The sequence below is a fragment of the Suncus etruscus genome, chromosome 9, assembly GCF_024139225.1.
Source record: "Suncus etruscus isolate mSunEtr1 chromosome 9, mSunEtr1.pri.cur, whole genome shotgun sequence".
In the NCBI taxonomy this organism is placed as follows: domain Eukaryota; kingdom Metazoa; phylum Chordata; class Mammalia; order Eulipotyphla; family Soricidae; genus Suncus; species Suncus etruscus.
The window spans coordinates 85476405-85499707 of NC_064856.1; the positions used below are offsets into that span (position 1 = coordinate 85476405).

Genomic DNA, 23303 nt, shown 5'->3' on the forward strand with positions numbered 1-23303 from the left:
GCTAGCCCTGCATATCTAGGATTAAAGAGTATGCCGTGCATGAGTTCAGTAATTTTTGTTGTTTGAGATATTGGTTGTTTGTTTATTAATTTGGACTCCCAAGTGGTCCTCAAGAGACTTAAAGTTCTCATTCTGCTGTTCTCAGCCAGTCAGGATGGGCCCGATGATGTAGGTTCTGCAGAATCAGGACTTATCCAGACAACCCTAGTGGGTTATATCCTGTAATACTCAGAAATTTTGCAGTGCCAGATATGAAACCTAGCCCTGAATTTGACTTCTGACACTATGAGGCACCATTTCAGGCACCGGAAGGCAATCTTGGCAACCCTCAGCACCATCAGTCTAAGCAGTGCCAAGCACCAAACCTGACTGAATCCAACCAAGAGTGGCCCCTGGTTCTTCTCCAGTTGGTGATTGATAAGAGCCAGGCATTCTCTGAAGGCCACAGTCCCCCTAAGCACTGCAGGTGTGGCCGTGGTGTTTCATGTGTGACTCTGGTGAGTTAGGACCACTAGCTGTGGCCCACATATTAGAAATCAATAATTTTGAAAGAAAAAGGGGCACATTGGTAAGGTTTTCCTGTGAGTTTCCTACTATGAGAACATTCAGATCTTGGAGGCAAATTTTCCCATCCCATTTTTTGTTTGTTGGGAGTTAAGGTCTCATCTAGCAGAGGTTACTCCTGACTCTGTGCTCAAGAATCATTCCTGGCAGAGTTTAAAAGACCATATGGGGTACTGGGTACCCCTTACTGGGTAAGACAAATGTTTACCCATCAGCCCCACATTGGAAACCAGGCTGATTCCATCATGTTCACTCAGGTCCACCTTGTAAAATCTAAAACAGAAAATCTCTAGCTCTTCCAACACATTTCTACATTAAGTTCACAAGGTCACAGAGCTGAAAAAGGGGATAGAAGAAATGTGAAACCATACTCGCAAAGTATCTTTTGAAATCAAAGTTATATCAGACTAATAAAAACATCTCTGAGTTGGAGTCTTCCCTATCCCAGGCAAGAGCAATCAGACTTACTGCAAGTCTAAATATCAATCTCTTTGGGGAAGAAAAAATAGATTTTCTAGTTGTTGTGTTTTTAATTCCATATACTGTGGCTTTTCAAAACTATGTGCTTTATCATGACTCCGATAAGCTGTTCAGTGTAAGAAACATAAGGCTTTAGGAAGCAGGAACTTGCCTCATCCCTGAAGGTACCGAGCTCCTTTTAAGATAAACCCAGAAAACCCTCGCTGACCACTGGAAACTTGGTGCAGATCAGACTATGTTCTGCATCTTTTCCAGGACAATTTCAGACTCAGAAATTCTCATACAATTCATTACTTTAATAACTCCATGGTGATATGTAACAAGTTTTACAAAAATTTTAATTGAAACATTTTTAATTCCACTTAGCATTTTGTTGTAACAAGAAATATAAAATTCATAATTTTGTGCCTGGTAAGGGGGCAGGTTTGGGGTGGGTGTGGGTGAAAAACTAGAGACAGTGATGCCTCAAGGGAAAAACACACTGGTAGTAGAATTAGTGTTGAAACACTGAATGCTTGAAACAACTATATAACATGAACAGCTTTGTAAACCACGGAGTTTAAGTCATGTTTCAAAAAATATTTTAAATCAGTAGTAGGAAATGAACGCTGGTGAAGGGGTGGGTCTTTGAACATTATATGACTTAATTATCAACAACTTTTTAACTTTGTATTTTACTGTAATTTAATTAAAATTTAAACAAGAGATTTAAACACAGGAGTTAACATATGAAAGCTTTAAAAAACTTAGAACGTATATGTTCCTGGCCATTCACAAGCACCATAATGTCACAGGATTAAACAAAACCATTTACACCTAGAAAAACAGACTACAGTCTCTGAATAAATAGCAGTTACTTCCAACATAAAGTGTTAGCCTTAGCTAGACATCCTCAACAGTTTCTTTTAGACAAGTAGTTTGGAATCACTGGCTAGAGTGCAAAATACCTTGTGTCTTAGAATCAGAGAAAATGACCTTTAATTCTTAACTCTCTCACTTGGTAGTTCAATGCTATGAAGGAAAAAAAGACAATGCTTTTCTCATAGAAATGAATTCTGTTAGTCAGTTTCTTTCTCTAAGAGACATAAAGTAGCATAGGTTGTTCTTTGACCAGTGGAAATGAAGAGAGTGATATATCTCTTCATCAGGTTCATTGTCAGGATGCCATTTAACTCATGGCACCTCCATGTTGTTTTATCATTCAAATAAAAGGGTTCTCATACTTTTCAGTATCAAAATTAAAACCAGAGACCCAAATCTTTTTCATAACAGACTAGCATAACCCCTGTTCTTTAGGAGCTCTGGGGTTGTTGGGGCGGGGGGGACAGAAAGCACATTGTGCCATGAATGTTTGTTTGCTGGGTGAGTCCTGATATGGTTTCACACTGGATGCTGTGAAAATAGAGCATAGAAAGGGTCTTATCCAGTTTGGAAAAGTATACAGCTGAAGAGGAGCACCTAAGAGGGTCCAGGGAGAGCAAACTATATAAATTTGGGAAATAATATTGCATGAACTGGTAAAATATCTATATTAAAACATTAGTCAAAATATAAGCTTTTTAATCTTGTCTTAAAGGTGACTTGCTTACTCTTGTAGCCAATTCAAAAGAAACTACTGACTTCTTCTGTGTGCGCTAATGATCACTCAGTTTGAAAAATAGTGCATGGCAGCCCTATCATGGCAGCCAGGAGTTCTTTTGGTTTTGTGATCAAGAAATGACAGGCCCCTTTCTCCCCTATCACCAAGTAAAACAGACAGAAGTGTTATTTTTACATCCCCAGAAGGGCAAATAAGAAAACTTATCTTTTTAATGTGGATAAATCATATTTCTGTGTTGACATTGAGATCTTTTTGTATTTTTAACCATCTCTCTAGGCAGGCAGTAATAAGAAGCTCAGCATCAAAAAATGGCCCACAAAGAGTAGTACGCATTCTGAAATGCTGAATTTATTCCATCAGTCAGATCTTGGGGGAAATGGTCCAATCCCCTGGAAATCTAATCCCCTTGCCTTATGCCTCATTTGAACTCATTTGAAACCTTCCTGCTATTGAAGCTACCATCAGGCACATGGTTGACATTTAAGTAAGACTAATAAGTATTTAAGGCAAGAAGTTCTGGCAAGATTCATGAGATGTAATCAGAGTGTCAGGCATCAAACAGCCATGTCAAAGTAAAAACATACAAATATCAGGTTTATGCGCACACCCGGTCTAGCAATGTGGTGGTGCTTGTTGCCAGATTTCTTAGTTGCATAAAACTGCTACGTATTTATTGGTCTGGGTTTTTTGTTGTTGTTGTTGTAACTTATAACAAGATTTAAAACTCTGAACTCTGATTTTAAAAAATGCACTTCAAAGTAGCAGCATCAATGATTGTCATGTACATCCAAATACTTAATGAGAGAGAAACAGAGAGAGAGAGAGAGAGAGAGAGAGAGAGAGAGAGAGAGAGAGAAGAAGAAACTCCTAATTTTGCCCTATTGGAATTATACAAATATTTCAGGCTTATACAAGTTCCTGCATTTTACAGATACATATGATACATACTGAACCCCATCTCTAAAGCAGAGCAGGGCTTCTGGTTTCGTTTTGGGTACATGGAATCTCCTAAAATTTTTTGTCAAGATGCTAAATTACTCCAGCATCCCCCAAACACAAGAGACTGATGCTAGCAGCATTAAAGAATATAATGCTGTATAATACTATACAACATCATATAGAGGTAATCCTCAGCCTTCTATCTCTTCAGAAGAAAAGTTTATAAAATTAAATGTGCGCATAGATTGCTATATAAATGCTGGTTATTAAGTGTATACAGCAATAGTAGCAATATGAAGGATAGGTGGTATTTGTGGAGTCCTCTGTGTCAGACACTATACTCAACAATGAGTCAGGCATAATCCCTGCTCTTTAGGAGCTCTATGGGGGAACAGAAAGCACATTGTGTCATGCATGTCTGTTTGCTGGGTGGGCCCTAATACAGTTTCACACAGGATGCTGTGAAAATGTAGCATGGAAGGTGCCTTATCCAGTTTGGAAACATAGACAGCTGATGGGTGGGCGGGGGAGCGAGAGACAGAGAGAGACAAGGAGAGAGAGAGACAGAGTGACAGAGAGAGAGTCAGAGAGAGAGAGAGAGAGAGAGAGAGAGACTGCAGCAGGTAGGGTGCTTGCCTTGCACACAGTTGACCCTGATTTGATTACTGCTACTACATAGAAGCCTCACCAGTAGAAGAGATCTTTGAGAACACAACCCAGAAGAAAGCCCCATTCATTTCTGGATGTGGCCCAAAATAAAAAGAAAAAATAGGAAGAAAAAGGGGGAAAAATAGAAGAGCACCTAAGAGCTGACTCTTTACATTTTATTAAAATTATACTAATGGTTTAATAATCTATATAACTTTCAGTACAGTCAGTAGAGGTTAGCTCTTGGGCCAGAGAAACAGCACCGCGGTAGGGCAGTTGCTTTGCACATGGCCAATCCAGGCTGGACTTGGACTTAATCCCCAATATCCCATATGGTCCCCTGAGCCTGCCACATGTGATTTCTGAGCACAGAGCCAGAAGTAACCCCTGAAAGCCACCAGTTGTAGCTCAAAAATAAACCAAAAAAAAGTTGGTTCTTAATGCACCCATCTCCAAATCATGAGAGTATGGTGTCATGATCTTTAACCCCAGTATTTGATTAATGTTTACCCAAAATAATTATAAATTATTATTATTATTATTAGGAAGCAGTTCTATTTATTTATTTTTGTGAGATTTCACTATTTTTGCATTATTTTCTTTTATTTAAACACTGTAATTAAAAAGTTGTTCATGATTGAATTTCAGTCTTACAATGTACACCACCCTTCATCCATAAACATTTCCCACCACCAATGTTCTGGTTTTTCTCCTCTGCCTGCCTCTGGGGCAGATATTTACCTCTATCTATCTATCTATCTATCTATCTATCTATCTATCTATCTATCTATCTATCATCTATCTATCTATCTATCTATCTATCATCTATCTATCATCTATCTATCACCTATCATCTATCTATCACCTATCATCTATCTAATCTTTCTTTTCCTTCCTTCTTTCTTTCTCTTCTTTCCTTTCTTTTTTCTTTCTTTCTCTTTCTTCTTTATTTCTCTTTCTTTCTTTCATTTCTTTCTCTCTCCCCCTTTATTTTTTTTTTGACCTGTGGTTTGCAATATTATTAATGGAGGGGCACCATGCATATCACGTTGTCTCCACCCAGTTCTTGTCCAGTAATCAGTTCCAACTATCAAGGTCAAAGTGGTCCCTTCTTTGCCCTAATGCTCCACTATTTTTGGCAAGCTGAGGGGGAGCAGTTGTAAAGGACACTTTATTTCCCCAGAAACAGGCACCTCTACAAAGAGATGAGAACTGATGAACTGATTTGTTTTGACAAATCTCTACCAGTCTTTTTTTTTTTTTTTTTTTTTTTTGGTTTTTGGGCCACACCCGGCGATGCTCAGGGTTTATTCCTGGCTGTCTGCTCAGAAATAGCTCCTGGCAGGCACGGGGGACTATATGGGACACCGGGATTTGAACCAACTACCTTTGGTCCTGGATCAGCTACTTGCAAGTTAAACACCGCTGTGCTATCTCTCCGGGCTCATCTCTACCAGTCTTATATTCATTCTAATTATTTTAAATGGGGCACATATTTCAAAATTCATGTTGTTCTAGGTACTTAAGACCTTATTAAAAAAACATTCTTTGCTCTCATTGTGGTGGGCATGTGAAGAAGAAGAAGAAGAAGAAGAAGAAGAAGAAGAAGAAGAAGAAGAAGAAGAAGAAGAAGAAGAAGAAGAAGAAGAAGAAGAAGAAGAAGAAGAAGAAGAAGAAGAAGAAAGAAAGAAAAAGAAGAAGAAGAAGATGATGATGATGATGATTATCTGAGAGGGTGCAGAGCCATTCTGAATTTGGTAGACAGAGGAGCATGTGATAAGGGGGAATTTGAACTCTGATAGATTGAGAGGATCTCTTCAATCAGCTCTGCAATTTAGCCTATAAATAGAGTATATACCATTTGGAAATCTATGTGTCCAATTAAAAATAAGAAGCTCCCAATATCAAGAGGTATCTCTGGGGTCCACAGTTAGTTTTTAGTACAGCCACTGATTCAAATGAAATTTAATGTAGTAATACTGGGTGCCTTTATTACAGTAAATATACTGAGGTTTCAACATCTGTCTGAGCGCCCAGGGAAGAGATGAGTAGAATAGCGGTGGCAGATTTGAGGTCACCATGATCTGTGGGTTTGCTTTCCCACTAATAAACAGAAAAAGCAGGACTCTTCTGGATGAATACATATATATCAAGAGTGTAGTTATTCCCTATTTAAACTTTCTTCCTATGCTCTGTGCCTGGCTGAATAGGACCAAGTAGTAAGGATTATAAAAGTCTTGGTATTACTAAAATAATCCAAATATATGAGTTTCATGCTCTCTAACATAGTTACCCACCTCTATTTTAACTTGATGCCTCTTGGAGGGAGGATTTTTCACTGCAGTTTCCTAATGTTGGAGGTTTTGTAAGTCCTACTGTGAGATCTCTCTCCACTGCCCAATAAAAGAAGGCCATGTGATGATCAGGCCAGCTGTTCCAATCATTAAAACTTTAACAATGAGCCCATAATTTCCTTTTCCATTGAATTATTTAAACAGCTGCCCCAGTCCATTCTCACGCAAATCCACGTGAATCCTGTTTCAATGGCAAATTCAGCATATTGTGCGAAACATCCGCTGTGACTCAGAAGGGAACAACACATAATGGGACTGGTGCTAAGTCTTAAACTATTCTCAGAACCTGCTTTTCATTAACATTCGATTTCCCTCTCTCTGCCAAGAGCCTCTAATAATAGACTCATTAGTAGTGGTGTTGGATTCAGATTTCCTGCCTGTACACTACAGTATCACCTTATCTCACACAAATTTTTTTCTTCTTTCATTGGTTCAACGAGGTGGCAATAAAACATTTTTAAGTCACTGGCTAGTTTTTAACCTGGAAAATGCCTTATATAATCCAAACTGCAACAGGCTGGTTCTCCATTGATCAAAATCCAAGCAGCTGGGGTAGAAGTAGATGAGGAAGAAAGGAACAGGATCCAACAATCTCCCTAATGAGTGAAACTGGGTTGCTGGAAACATTATCGGTCACTGTTGTGTTCTACTCTCTTTCTTCCCAAATAGAAACTTGGAAAGAGATAAAAGAATATATATTTAGTTTAAGCATGGTTCTTTATTTTCTTTTTCTCTTTTTTTGTTTGTTCTTTGGGGCCACACCCATTTGATGCTCAGGGGTCACTTCTGGCTAAGCACTCAGAAATTGCCCCTGGCTTGGGGGGACCATATGGGACGCCGGGGATCGAACCTCCGTCCTTCCTTGGCTAGCGCTTGCAAGGCAGACACCTTACCTCTAGCGCCACCTCACCAGCCCCGGTTCTTTATTTTCTATGTTGAAGCATAAAGAGAGACCACAGCCTTGAGAAGCTTCTCATCTACAAAAGATTGGGAGTTGCTTCCTTTAGGGGTGATGGGATTCTTACATACATCCTTGTATGTAAGGAAGAGTTTCCTCTGGTGTATGCATCCTGTGTTTTCAGGTCCAGACATAACTTTAGGTATTATTAGTATCTTAAATTTCCTTCTGAGGGGTAGGATTTTATAATGAGCATAGTTACTGTGTATAGGGCCCATGTGCAGGCTCAGAGTTGTCCTTTGAATGAAAAAATTATTTTGTTATTTGACTTTTCCTAGTGTGTTTTCTGTCAATTAATTGATCAGCCCATTTTGTCAGCAGAAAATGAGTGTTGGTGGATCTTGAAAGCTTCCAATAGCACCGCTATTGCTATCCAGTAGCAGTGTTTTCATTCTCTATTGCTGTTAAAAAGTAGAGAGTTAAAAAAAAAGGGAAGTATAGAGTAGGTAAAATTTTCCTTATGGTGGCTATGGTGTTTGGGAAGAATAGCAGAAATACCTTGTGGTGTCAGCTCTAAGCATTTAGCACCACAAAGTGGGGATTATAGCTGGGTTTGGCCCATCTCTGAAACTTCCAGGCTCTCTAAGGAATACTTTCCATGCCAAAAAAAAAAAAATGCTGGGCCTCTAGGTCAGGCATCCAACATATTACTAGGACCTCCATCCTTGTTGGATTCTATAAGACCCTATTGAAACAGATAAAATTTGTTTGTTGACTAAGAAGCTAGAGTCAGAATCTGTTTTCCTGTCAAGGAAACAAGTAAGGACATCAGCCTCCAATCTCCCCTTCAATCCCATCTGTTGAATTAAAACTATAGTGTCCACTTATTCAATAACAAATTTATTTTGGGAAAAGATCCTACCAGTGAACTCCAGACTACCCAGGTGGTCTATCTTTTCTATAACTCCTTCCTAAACTTCAAGTGTCTGGATAAAGAGAATGTATTATAGTTATGTAAAATCAATATGAAAATGATTCAAGAAGCCTGGTTTTAAGTTCATATCTGTACTAAGTGGTTATAGCAGGAATAGAACAAGGATAAAATGAATGTCAAGTTATATGCCTAAAATCAGTAGGTAGGAGAGTCAAGTACTACTAAATAATTTTAAAATATACTCTTAATATCAGTAGAGTTTATATTTATATTTTGATCATTATTTTTAGTGTCCAACTCATAATATGTAAAATAAGGAGATAGGGTTGGATTAGAAAATTTTAGTGTTCCAAAATTTTTAGATTCTGATTCTCTTGGGAGGGTTCTGTGGGACATTATAGCTAAACATGCAGGTCACACACCTTGCTGACCCTTAATCCCCTAAACACACAGAGTTCACATTCTACTCTCCCCTAACCTGGTTGACTGAAGTACATTATAAGTAGCTCTTTTACTCCTAATATAAACCAGATAATCTCCCTGAAGTTGTTCCCAGACGGATGGAATTTGGACACACTCATCCTCTGTTCTCTTGCCCCATGCTAAATTCACACAGGATCTGATATCACAGTCTTCATCTATAGAATATGTTAATAGTTACAGATATGTAGCCTCCATTCTGATTACCCAGGACTAGTAATGTTAATTTAATGTGAGATAAATCAGTTTATTAACCACAAAGAAATCACTCTGCCACACAACTTTCATGGGAAAGATTGACTTAGGTGCAAGATAAATCAACAACCATCACTATGTGCTAAGTTTTAGTACTATGTTTCCCTGAACTTTCTGTTACAAAAGAATTATTTCTAGAAGCTAGAGAGATAGTACAGCAAGGCATTTGTGTTATATGCAGTTATATCCCTGACACCCCATATGGTCCACTGAGCCCCACCAGAAGTGGTCCGTAAGCACACAGCCAGAAATAATAACTCCTGAACATTGCCAAATGTGACCCTCAAACCAAAAATAAATGAGTAAAATCTAAAATCCAAATAATTTTATTAAAAAATAAAATGATTTCTAGCACAATTAAAGTTACATTATCGTCAAATTTAGACATAAGCAACTGTTTAAACTCCCTTCAGTCTCATCTAGATTTTGAAGATGGACATAAAGAATGGACAGGTGATCCAGTATTGATGCTTACTAGCTTATTATTAGGAGGCCACTGTATCATTCATTGTTATCTTCGATGAATTGGAGAAGTGGTAGTCACTGAATCTCTCAAGATAAAATATAGAGGGAAAGAAGTTTTTTTTCCCTATCTCACTTCCTAGACCAAAGGGCCAGACCTTAAAAATAACATAAAACCAGTTGGAATCTGCCATAAGATACCTAGGGAAAATGAAGCCATCATAAGAGATATAATTGTGAAAAGATACATAACAACAGTATTCCTTTTTCCAAGAAGAAATCAATTATTAGCTCTGATTAATAGCCACCAGGAGCAATTTGATAGAATATAATTACATAATTACTTGGTTATTGGATTCTTGGCTAAATCTTTCTTTTCAGCTGTAGCAAAGACAAGGCGTTTTATTATTATTATCATTATCATCATCTGGGACAATAATATGCAATTCACTGAGTCACTAGAGAGCTTCAACATGATATTATTATACTATTTATGAATGCTTGATGATATTTACTATATAATTGGTAGTCAATTTGGGTTTCTCTTCTTTGTCTTAGATGCCTAAAATAATGCTAAATAATCATTCAGACAGTTTATTTATAGTTAATTTTTAGTAAACTACTTGGTCACAAATGGAGCTTGTATTTTTCACACAAAGGAAGTTCTAAAAAAGAAAGAACATGTAGGGAGGGGGGCTAGAAAGGTCTCATAGCTATAAACTGCTATATTTGGACATGATTAGACAACTTACCACTAAGGCAGAACAGCCTTAGTGTTCAACCTCTGGATATTGATCAAATCTTTTCAAAGTAGTGATGTAAGCCAGCTTTGACGCAATTACTTTTCCCATTTCTAGAAAGGTTCACCACCCAAATCGAAATTAAGGCCCCAAGAAACAATGGACTTCCAGGCTAAAGGGGAGATTATAGGGTGGTATGCTTGATCATTCCAATTTAGGCAAATCTTCTAAAAGTAGAAATTATACTATGGCTCAGGAACATTTTAGCCCACCCATTCTCCAATGGCATGTCCATTCTGAAGTATTGATTCTTTACCAGGGGAAATCAGACTTGAATTGAGTTTTGAAGATGAAATAATTTAGCTTCAACATGCTAATTTCCTTTGAGAACGTATTTCTTTTTTTATTTGGGGGTGGGTGGGACCCTACCAGTGGCTCTCAGGGGTTTCTCCTGGCTCTGTGCTCAGTAATTGCTCCTGGCAGGCTCACAGAACCATATGGAATACCAGGGATTGAACCCAAGTCTGTCCTGGGTTGGTCACATGCAAGGCAAATGCCCTACCACTGTGCTATCCCTCTGGTCCCTGGGAAAGTATTTCTTGGCTTATTAAACTCAAGTTATTGAGTAGGTGCTTCTCTTGAAACTAGCCTGTGCTTATCTGTGCTGACATCTCTGAAAGTATTATTACAATTTACTTGTTTATTTATTCAACTAGAATATAAATGCTAAGAGGTTAAAACCTTTTGTCTTCCCAGAAAATCCAAGACATATAGTCATTTTTGTATGGGGAAAGAAAGAATGAAATGGTGAATAAATTAAGAAAATATTTCAAGTTATAGGCTCTATGAACACTAAGCCCATAGTTATTTACAAAAGTCTAGGAAATCTAAATTAAGAAAAAAATGAGAGCAAAGGCACATTATGACTTTAGAAAACTCAGTATTGAGGCCGAAGAAATAGCACAGCGGTGGGGCATTATGCCTTGCTCACGGCAGATACAGTTTGATTCCCGGCATCCCATAAGGTCCCCCAGCCTGCCAAGGGCAATTTCTGAGTGCAGAGCCAGGAGTGGCCCCTAAATGCCACCGGGTGTGGGCAAAAAAAAAAAAAAAAACAATTAATCTATCAAAAAGAAAAGAAAACTCAGTGTGTGGCAGAAAATAGGGAGTCAGTGCTGGGCCCACCCTATCCCCGATGTGGTAGCGTCAGTGTTCCTAATATTCCCCAGGAAAATGGAGTCATTGATCAATTTGGGCTCCACTAACAAGGTCTTATGGAAGATTATACAAATACAGAAAGATGATTTAGGACCTAATTGCTAAACTATAATAACTGTATACCTAGACTCTCCAAAACATAGTTCTACAAAAAATTGCAGTACTTTGTGAATAGAGTTCTGGTTTTGAGGAGCTCTCTTGATTAACAGAGCTTTGAATTTGTCCCTCTAGCTTCAGTGATTCTTTCTCTGAAGAAACACCCCATGAAGTTATCTAAACAGAAATTTTACTATCAGTTCTCAATAGAGGAGATACCTGAATATTGACTAAATAATAAATAGCTTATCATTAGTAGCAGTGTCTCGCTCTACCAGGCAGAACCTGGACAATTGAGAACAATATTAAGACTTCCTCAGAGTTTGGGTTAGACTTTACAATTTCTTTTCATTCACACAGTCCTCTTAATATTCCTTAAGTTGAGAAATCTGTGTGTCTTTTTTCTCCCTTCTAAACTGAGTAGCAAGACCATTCATCATCTTGATCATACAAGTGGTGAGATTTTTTAGAGTTGGCACTCTAAATGGTATGAAATAGAACACTCTGCTTTTCAGGGGTGATATTTTAGCACTTCCATAAAGTTTCTCTGGAGTTTTCCAAAGTCACCTACTGGCTCCCAGAAACCTGAAATTCCTCTTTGAGCTCAGTGCTTTTCTTGATCTCCCTGCAGGATACTCATATATAAGCAAGAAACTCATTCCAAAACACCAAGGCTTGAAAGCGCTTCACAGATCTCTATCTAAGAACACAATTTGCTGGAGGTAATTCTTTGATAAGAATTCTGGCCAGAAACACAGTCTGAATCCAAAGTCAAGGAGCAGCAGTTAGGACATTTCATATAAACTTTACCAGCTATACATCTAGTCCTGGGTGAGTTCCCAAATTATCAGTGGTTAAAACTCTGGGATCTCAAGAGGACTTCTTGAATGCCAGCAATTTTCTTTTCTATTTTTCTTTTCAGTCTGAATACCAGATTCACATGTGTGTTCAATTTGTGCAAAAGTAATCAAGCTGGCCACTTAAAATTTATGTGTGTGTATTTTATATGCCTGCTAGACTTGGGAAAAAAAGTTTCCAAGAGTTGAAAAAGAAAAATAAGATCAACAAAATAAATCCTTGTTTAGATGTATTAAAAAAAAAAAAAAGAAAAAAGATGGCCTTCAAGATTCTAAATGGAGTCACTTGTCCTAAACCCCACATAACCAAACTGAAAACTGATACCATTTAATTCTAGTTCACAAAAATACATCCTATTGAATGAAAGAAAATATTTGCACATCATACATCTAACAAAGAGAAGCTAATATACAAAATATATAAATCCCACACAAAGCTCAATAACAAATGAGAAACTCCCCACCAAAAAATGGGGAAAGAAAGCTGAATATATATCTTCAAAGAAGACAAATATTTAACAAGTACTTCTACTTATCTACTTATTTTGGTTTTAATCCATTCCTGATGATTCTCAGGACTTATCTTTGATTCTCTGTTCAGAGGTCACTCCTAGTGGAGCTCAAGGAACCAGAGAGGGTGCCAGGAATGAACATGGGTTGGCCATGAGCAAGGCAGGAACCTACCCCGCTGTACTATCTCTCTGGCCCAACTGCACATGTGAAAGAAATACTATCACCACTGATTATATTGAAAAAACATATCAAAATGGTAATAAGATGTTCCCTTATATCAGTGAGATGATCTGTATCAAATAGTTAGAAACAGCAAGTATTGGCAAGGAAATGGACAAAAAGGGGAAACTTATTTACTAAATATAGCCTCTATGAAAAACTGTCTAGATACTTCACAGAAAATTAAAAATAGAAATAACAAATGATTCGATAAGTCTATTCCAGAGTAGCCATATAAAATGCAAAAGCACTAATTCATAATAATATATGCACAATTGTGTTAATTGCAGCACTATCTTCAATAGTCAAAGTCTGTAAACAATCCAACTGCCCACCAATAGAGGAGGATAAAGAAGATGAGGGTTATATACATAATGTAATATTACTCAGCTATAAGAATAATGAAATCTTGCCTTTAGCTTCAATATAGATGGAACTGGGTATGCTAAATAAATAAGAGCAAGAAAGACAAATGCCAGGTGACCTCACTCATAGGTGGGCTATAAAAAATTAAATAAGGGAAGAGAAGATGTCTAATAAAGATAAAACCTCATACTATGAGTACTGAAATAACCAAATTAGTGGTGGTTGAGACCAGTGGAGAGCAGAAATGAAGATGACCAAAATAAATTAGGAGTTGCAAATTGCATTACTTTATACAAATGAGTCAGAGAAGAAAGAGATCAGTTTGTCTCACTTAAAATAGTGTCAAAACCATCAAGTAATTAGGAATTAACTTCATAAAAAAGGTTAAAGATCTATACCGCAAAAAGTCCAAACACTTAAGAAAAAAATTGAAGAAGACCTAGGAGAATTTAAAAAAAATCATGCTATATTGATTATAGGAATCAATGTTATCAAAATGGTCATCTTACCTAAACAACTGTATAGATTCAACACAATCCCTATCCAAATTCAGACAGTCTTCAAGGACTTTCAATTATAGAGTTTGTGTGGAACCATAAAAGACTACAGATAGTAAAAATCATACTGAAAAATAAGAAATTAGGAGGCATTTTATGATCTAATTTGAAGTTATACTACAAAGCTATAGTGATCAAAACAAGCATCATATTGGAACAAAGACAGACCTTTTAGACCAATGGGTCAGAATAAAATATCCATTGACATGGTCAACTAAATTTTGACAAAGGAGCTGGAAATATGAAAAATAATAAAGACAGTTTCTGGGGTCAGAGAGATAGCATGAAGGTAGGGTGTTTGCCTTGCATGCAGAAGGACAGCGGTTCAAACCCCGGCATCCCATATGGTCCCCCAAGCCTGCCAGGGCCGATTTCTGAGCATAGAGCCAGGAGGAACCCCTGAGCACTACTGGGTGTGACTCCCCCCAAAATAAAGACAGTCTCTTCAAAAATTGGTTTTGGTATAGTTGAATAACAAAGTATAAGAAATTAAAGCTGAATCCATATCTCATACCTTATACAAAAGTCAACTCAAAGTGGATTAAAGATTTTGAGATCAGAGCTGAGTCTATAAAGTACATTGTGGAAAACATAGATAGAAAGATTCCTCAAAGGAGTCTTCAGTGATATAACGCCAAAGATAAAGGCTACAGAATCAAATATAAACAAATGGGACTACATTAAACAAAAAACTTTCTGTATGGTAAAACAAACATGGGCTAAAACTAAAAGACAACTAATTGAGTGGGAGAAAATAATTATATTCAATACATCAGATAAAGGGTTGATATCTAGGATATACAAAGTACTCACTAAGATTAACATCCCTCAAATCTAACCCCATCAAAAATGGAAGAGGAAATGAACGGACACCTCTCTAAGGGAGACTAACAGGCATATGAAAAAAAATACATATCATCTCTATACTCATCATCATCTCATCATTAGGGAAATCCAAATCAAGATGATAATGAGATATCATCTTACACCAATCAGGATGGCACATATCAAAAATACTGAGAACAATCTGTGTTGGCAGAGATGTGAGACTCTCATGTACTGTTGGTAGGAATGTTCTTATGAAGAGTTCTCAGTAAACTTGCAATCAAAATGCCATATGACCTTTCAATTCCATTTTTGAGTATCTACATAGTTCTAAGGAATAATGCAATCATGTAATTCGCTGCAACATGGAAAAATTGGAAGATTCTATGTGAAATGAGGTAAGTCAGAAGACAGGATATAACTTACATGTGGTTTTAGAATAACTGCATGAAGAAATGCAATGATTTAAGTTGGGGTTGTCTAGAATATTCTTGGCCCCAGTGAGAAGGAAAGAAATAGAACAGAGAGGGAGAAAATAATGTCAAATTGTGGTGGACAGGTCCAAGGGGACTCAGGTGCATTGGTGGAGTTAAGAAAGACAGAACTAAATATCCAAGCCACAGAGTCAACAATAAGTAAATCACAAGACACAAATTTTAACAACCAAACTTAAAATGGTGCCTGTTATGATGACAGACTGAAGTGAGCAGGTGTGTATATGTGTGAGATGGGATGGAATGGACTTTGGGAACATTGGTGAAGGGAGGTTGACACTGATTATGGGACTGGTACTGAAAAAAAATGTATGCCTAAAACTAAACTATGAATAACTTTGTAAATAATGATGATTTAAATTTAAAAAGTTTTAAAAAGTAAAGAATCTAGAAATTAGATTCACCATTATAACCAGAAAACCAATCTGGTGAGATATAGTTGAAAAATGTAGAGAAGGCCCCTTTATTTTTTCCTAAAGGATAAGAAGATGTAAAGCTTAATCTGAAATCTTTATTTGTACTCACATTGAAAGTGTGTCTCAGAGCATAAAAACCGGCTAACCTTTGCAAAAGCTGGCTCCCTGTGTGTGACACCAGGCGGGGAAAATCCGCGAAAGTACACCGGCCCAGTGGGGCTCAGCTGTGAAAGACTGTGAGTGTGACCTGTCTATGTCTGTCTACTGTCCTCTTGCGTGAAACTCTTGCGAGTGGGGCAAAAAGAGCCTCCAGAAACCTCGCTCGCCCAGACGCCATTTTCAGGGAGGGACTTCAGAGCATAAAAACCGGCTAACCTTTGCAAAAGCTGGCTCCCTGTGTGTGACACCAGGCGGGGAAAATCCGCGAAAGTACACCGGCCCAGTGGGGCTCAGCTCCGCTTCGCTACGCGGCCGTGCACTCTTTCTAAGGAAAGAACTCCATTGCAACAAGAAGGAAAAATCACACTAAGAACGGCGCTATATCACAGAAGCAAACATTTCTCTCTGGACTGTCTTCTCTGTTGCATGCTCGGGCCTAAGATTTGACCCAGTGTGAGGCTTCATCCACGGAGGACTCCCCTCCCTTAGAGGCAAGTCAGCCCATCCAGAAAGGGAGGAGCCAGAGGAGTGTGCTGCCTACATCATATAGACAATGAATACCACTAGAACACGTAGAAAAACCCACAATACAAGTGTGACAATGGGGAAACAACGCAGGCCAGCATCAGACATAGAGAATGAAGATGACAATTCTGAGGACCAGATAATGACTGACCAACTAATCAACCTCTCAGATAAGGACTTTAGACTAGCAATATGGAAGGTGCTCAACAGACTCCAAGAAACCATGGATCGAGTTGAACAGAACACTAATAAGAACCAAGAAAATATGAAGGCAGAAATGACAAAACTCCAAACTGAAATAACATGTCAACTAACAGGACTGAAAAAGTCAGTAAACGAAGTGAATGACAAAATGGATAAGCTCTGGGACAGGGTATCAGAAGCTGAGAATAGACTTGGTGCTGTGGAAGATGAGATACATAACAATTCCATACAGCAGGAGAGATTGGACAAAAAACTTAAAGCAAATGAGCAGACAATGGAAAAATTAGTCAAAGAATGGGAACAGATGAAAATAGAAGTCTATGATAAGATCAACAGAAACAACTTAAGAATCATTGGAGTCCCAGAGACCCAGGAAGAAAATTTCCAGGAAGAATCAATGGTCAAGAACATCATTAAAGAGAAACTTCCAGAGCTAAAGAATATATGTGATCAAATCCTGCATGCCCGAAGAGTACCAACCAAAAGAGACCCCAGAAAAACCACCCCAAGACACATCCTAGTCACAATGACAAATCCCACAGATAGAGACAGAATTCTGAAAACAGCAAGATCAAAAGGGGAAATCATGTTCAAGCAAGCTTCCCTGAGATTTACAGCAGACCTGTCACCAGAAACGCTCAATGCCAGAAAGCAGTGGTGGGATATTGTGACAAGACTGAATGAAATGAATGCTTCACCCAGAATACTATACCCAGCAAAACTCACTTTCCGGTTTGATGGAAGAATACATGGTTTCACAGACAAAAAACAGCTCAGAAACTTCACAGACACAAAACCAGTCTTAAGAGAAAAACTGAAAGACCTAATCTAAGACAAGACTACCCAAAAGACACACCAAATTTTGAAATAAAGATGGCGTTAAATCCCAGGACAATTCTTTCTCTCAACGTCAATGGACTAAATGCACCAGTTAAGAGACACAGAGTGGCTAAATGGATCAAAAAACTCAATCCAACCTTCTGCTGCCTACAAGAAACGCACCTGAATAGTCAGAACAAACATAGACTCAAAATAAAAGGCTGGAGAAAAGTTATCCAAGCAAACAACACCCATAAAAAAGCTGGAGTGGCCATACTAATATCAGATAATGCAAACTTTATACTCAGGAAGGTTGTAAGGGACAAAGACGGACATTTTATATTAATCAAGGGGTACGTAGAGCAGGAAGAATTCACTCTCCTAAACATATATGCACCGAATGAGGGGCCAGCAAAATATTTAATACAACTGTTGACAAATCTGAAAAATAATATCAACAACAACACAATAATTGTGGGGGACCTTAACACGGCTTTGTCAACACTGGACAGGTCAACCAGACTGAAACCCAACAAGAATATACTAGACCTGAGGAGAGAAATGGAAGAAAGAGGCCTAGTGGATATATATAGGACACTCCATCCCCAGAAACCTGGATACACATTCATCTCCAATGTACATGGGACATTCTCCAGGATAGACTACATGCTGGCACATAAAACATACCTCCATAAGATCAAGAGGATAGAAATTTTGCAGACAACCTTCGTTGACCACAAGGCTCTGAAATTATTTGTGAACTCCAAAGGGACTCAGAAGAAACACTTTAACACCTGGAAGTTAAACAGCCTCATGCTCAATAACCAGTGGGTCCGAGATGAAATCAAGGAGGAAATCAAAAGGTTCCTGGAAACAAATGACAATAAAGACACAAACTATCAGAACTTATGGGACACAGCAAAAGCAGTACTGAGAGGAAAATTTATAGCTTTGCAAGCACACATCAGGAAGGAAGAAGGAGCTTACCTGAGTAGCTTAATGACACAGCTAATAGAACTAGAAAATGCTCAACAAAAGGACCCAAGAATAGGAAGACAGAAGGAAATAACAAAGCTGAGAGCAGAAATCAACGAAGTGGAAACTCATAAAACAATCCGAAAGATCAACGAAAGCAGAAGTTGGTTCTTTGAAAAAATAAACAAGATTGATAGACCACTGGCAAACCTAACAAAGAAAGAGAGAGAGAGAAACTTGATAACTCGTATCAGGAATGAAAAAGGAGAGATCACTACTGATATGACAGAGATTCAAAGGGTAATCAGAAACTACTTTGAAAACCTCTACGCCACTAAAAATGAGAACCTGGAAGAAATGGATAAATTCTTGGACTCTTATAATCTTCCACGGTTGAAGGAAGAGGATGTAGCATATCTAAACACCCCCATCACCATTGATGAAATTAAAACAGTAATCAAATGTCTGCCGAAAAACAAAAGCCCAGGTCCAGATGGATTCACTAATGAATTCTATCAAACTTTCCAAGAGGAACTACTGCCAATCTTGGCAAGACTCTTTCATGAAATTGAACAAACAGAAACACTTCCAAATAGCTTTTATGAAGCCAACATCACCTTGATACCTAAACCAGACAGAGACGCTACCAAAAAAGAAAATTACAGACCAATATCACTGATGAATGCAGATGCAAAGATCCTCAACAAAATCCTGGCAAATAGGATTCAATGCCTCGTTAAGAAGATCATCCACTACGATCAAGTAGGTTTCATCCCAGGAATGCAAGGCTGGTTTAACATCCGTAAATCTATCAACATAATACACAACATCAATAACAAGAAAAATAAAAACCACATGATCATATCAATAGATGCAGAGAAAGCATTTGATAAGGTCCAACACCCATTCTTGATCAAAACTCTCAGCAAGATGGGAATGGAGGGAACCTTTCTCAATATAGTGAAGGCCATCTACCACAAGCCAGTGGCAAATATTATCCTCAATGGAGAAAAACTGAAAGCCTTCCCTCTAAATTCTGGCACAAGACAAGGCTGTCCTCTCTCACCACTCCTATTCAACATAGCACTGGAAGTACTTGCTATAGCGATTAGGCAAGAAAAGGATATCAAGGGAATCCAGATAGGAAAGGAAGAAGTCAAGCTCTCACTGTTTGCAGATGACATGATACTCTACTTAGAAAACCCTAAAGACTCTATCAAAAAGCTTCTAGAAACAATAGACTCATATAGCAAGGTGGCAGGCTACAAAATTAACACACAAAAATCAATGGCCTTTCTATATACCAATAGTAATAAGGATGAAATGGACATTAAGAAAACAACCCCATTCACAATAGTACCACACAAACTCAAATATCTTGGAATCAACTTGACTAAATATGTGAAGGACCTATACAAAGAAAACTATAAAACTCTGCTCCAAGAAATAAGTGAGGACACACGGAAATGGAAACACATACCCTGCTCATGGATTGGCAGGATTAACATCATCAAAATGGCAATACTCCCCAAGGCATTATACAGATTTAATGCCATCCCTCTAAAGATACCCATGACATTCTTCAAAGAAGTGGATCAGACACTTTTGAAATTCATTTGGAACAATAAACACCCTCGAATAGCTAAAGCAATCATTGGGAAAAAGAATATGGGAGGAATTACTTTTCCCAACTTTAAACTGTACTACAAAGCAACAGTTATCAAAACAGCATGGTATTGGAATAAGGATAGGTCCTCAGATCAGTGGAATAGGCTTGAATACTCAGAAAATGTTCCCCAGAGATACAATCACCTAATTTTTGATAAAGGAGCAGGAAATCCTAAATGGAGCAGGGAAAGCCTCTTCAACAAGTGGTGTTGGCACAATTGGATAGCCACTTGCAAAAAATTAAACTTAGACCCCCAGCTAACATCATGTACAAAGGTAAAATCCAAATGGATTAAAGACCTCGATATCAGCCCCAAAACCATAAGATATATAGAACAGCACATAGGCAAAACACTACAGGACATTACAGGCATCTTCAAGGAGGAAACTGCACTCTCCAAGCAAGTGAAAGCAGAGATTAACAGATGGGAATATATTAAGCTGAGAAGCTTCTGCACCTCAAAGGAAATAGTGCCCAGGATACAAGAGCCACCCACTGAGTGGGAGAAACTATTCACCCAATACCCATCAGATAAGGGGCTAATCTCCAAAATATACAAGGCACAGACAGAACTTTACAAGAAAATAAACATCTAACCCCATCAAAAAATGGGGAGAAGAAATGAACAGACACTTTGACAAAGAAGAAATACGCATGGCCAAAAGACACATGAAAAAATGTTCCACATCACTAATCATCAGGGAGATGCAAATCAAAACAACGATGAGATACCACCTCACACCCCAGAGAATGGCACACATCACAAAGAATGAGAATAAACAGTGTTGGCGGGGATGTGGAGAGAAAGGAACTCTTATCCACTGCTGGTGGGAATGCTGTCTAGTTCAACCTTTATGGAAAGCGATATGGAGATTCCTCCAAAAACTGGAAATCGAGCTCCCATACGATCCAGCTATACCACTCCTAGGAATATACCCTAGGAACACAAAAATACAATACAAAAACCCCTTCCTTACACCTATATTCATTGCAGCTCTATTTACCATAGCAAGACTCTGGAAACAACCAAGATGCCCTTCAACAGACGAATGGCTAAAGAAACTGTGGTACATATACACAATGGAATATTATGCAGCTGTCAGGAGAGATGAAGTCATGAAATTTTCCTATACATGGATGTACATGGAATCTATTATGCTGAGTGAAATAAGTCAGAGAGAGATAGAAAAACGCAGAATGGTCTCACTCATCTATGGGTTTTAAGAAAAATGAAAGACACCCTTGTAATAATAATTTTCAGACACAAAAGAGAAAAGAGCTGGAAGTTCCAGCTCACCTCAGGAAGCTCACCACAAAGAGTGATGAGTTTAGTTAGAGAAATAACTACATTTTGAACTGTCCTAATATTGAGAATGTATGAGGGAAATGTAGAGCCTGTTTAGGGTACAGGCGGGGGTTGGGTGGGGAGGATGGAGATTTGGGACTTGGGTGATGGGAATGTTGCACTGGTGATGGGTGGTGTTCCATTTATGACTGAAACCCAAACACAATCATGTATGTAATCAAGGTGTTTAAATAAAAAAAAAATTAAAAAAAAAAAAAAAAAAGAAAGTGTGTCTCAGGAGATTAGCCCCTACGTGAATATGATAGATCACCCTGGCCCTCAACAGACTAGCACCTACTCTGCCTAAAATTTGGGCTTCTCTTTATTGTTTCTTCTTCTTGAAAAGAAAATAAGATGGTTGCTTTGAAGATATGAGTAGACCAACTTCCAACCTTCTGGTTCAGCTCCCAATAAAGCTCTTTCTCAGCCAATCACTGAGTCACTTTAGATTGGCCCTGAGTAGCAGTGGAACTCATCTCTCTAGGACAGATGAGTCCTATGATAGAAATATAATGTCACTTTGGTGTTGAATACAGTACAACATTGTACCTCTATAATTTATACCCTTATAGACTATATTTTTCTCAACAAATATGATGTTCCTTCTCTTTTCGTTCTTTCTCCAGAAGATACTGAAATTTACCTGAGCTCACAAATCCTATAGAAAGACTGAGATTTGCAGTCTTTTTTGCACTTGAGTATGATTTGATTTCAGAACCGAGATTATTGTGTGGTGCCTGTTTTTATTGTTGTGGTGCTTATCGGTTATTTAATTCGATATTTTGTGTGTGTGTGTGTGTGTGTGTGTGTGTGTGTGTGTGTGTGTATTGTTGTGGTATTTTAATTACTTTTTTCACATCCTCTCTCAAACTGAGGTTGGAAGCCTCTAGACAGGACTCTGCCTATTTTCAGTATATTTGATTTTTGATTGAGAAGAGGACATATTAGGTGATGGGTATTCCCCTGATTTAATGTGAATATGTACCCAAAATACTACAGTGAAAGATATGTAAGCCATTATGGAAAAAAAAGAAAATTGTGTTTTTAATCAGAAACTTTCTTTGACTTACATGTATTATTATTATTATATTAATTATATTATATGTTATGTTATGTCACTATATTATGTTATATTAGTTTACCTTATTATGTTAATCAATTTTGTCCTTTAAATGAATTCTTACTTAAAAAAAAAAAAACAAAAAAAAAAAAAACAAAAAAAAAAAACAACTTTAGTTTGCCCTGAAGAAAAGAAAAAAATAAATAAAAGATAAAATAAGGCCTCCCAATTCTTACCACAGGCTGTGTTCTTTACACTGGCTGTATAGAAAGAGGAGGTACAGTAAAGGCACCCCATATACACCTCAACACAGGCCCCTTGCCGGGTATGTATTGTGAATTGGGGGACAAAAAAAAAATAAAAAATAAATAAAAAAAAAAAAAAGAAAGACTGAGATTTGAATCAGATGTTCAGACGTCAGAATTAAACCTAGGCTATCTTCTATCTTTGAATGGAGGGATTTTTGGTTACACACTTTCCAGGAGTGTGCTGAATGATAGTCATTTGAAACCTGCATCCTTATCAGAGTGGTAGCCACAGAGGAAATGTGCATCCTAGCCCTAGAAACAGAAGCAGAGCACACGGCACACAGTAGGGGCGGAAATCACAATATTAGAGGTCAGAGCCACCTC

The 23303-nt window shown here is 37.9% G+C and overlaps 1 protein-coding gene and 1 non-coding gene across 3 annotated transcripts in view; one reads left to right on the forward strand and one right to left on the reverse strand.

Annotated features, from left to right (window-relative positions):
* Window positions 1-23303, reverse strand: part of SLC1A2 (solute carrier family 1 member 2) — a 169695-nt gene that overhangs the window by 52703 nt on the left and 93689 nt on the right. The gene's annotated exons all lie outside the window — the stretch shown is intronic.
* On the forward strand, window positions 22891-23023 carry LOC126019361 (small nucleolar RNA SNORA51). Its single transcript, XR_007499086.1, has one exon. It is a non-coding gene; the product is annotated as a small nucleolar RNA SNORA51 (small nucleolar RNA).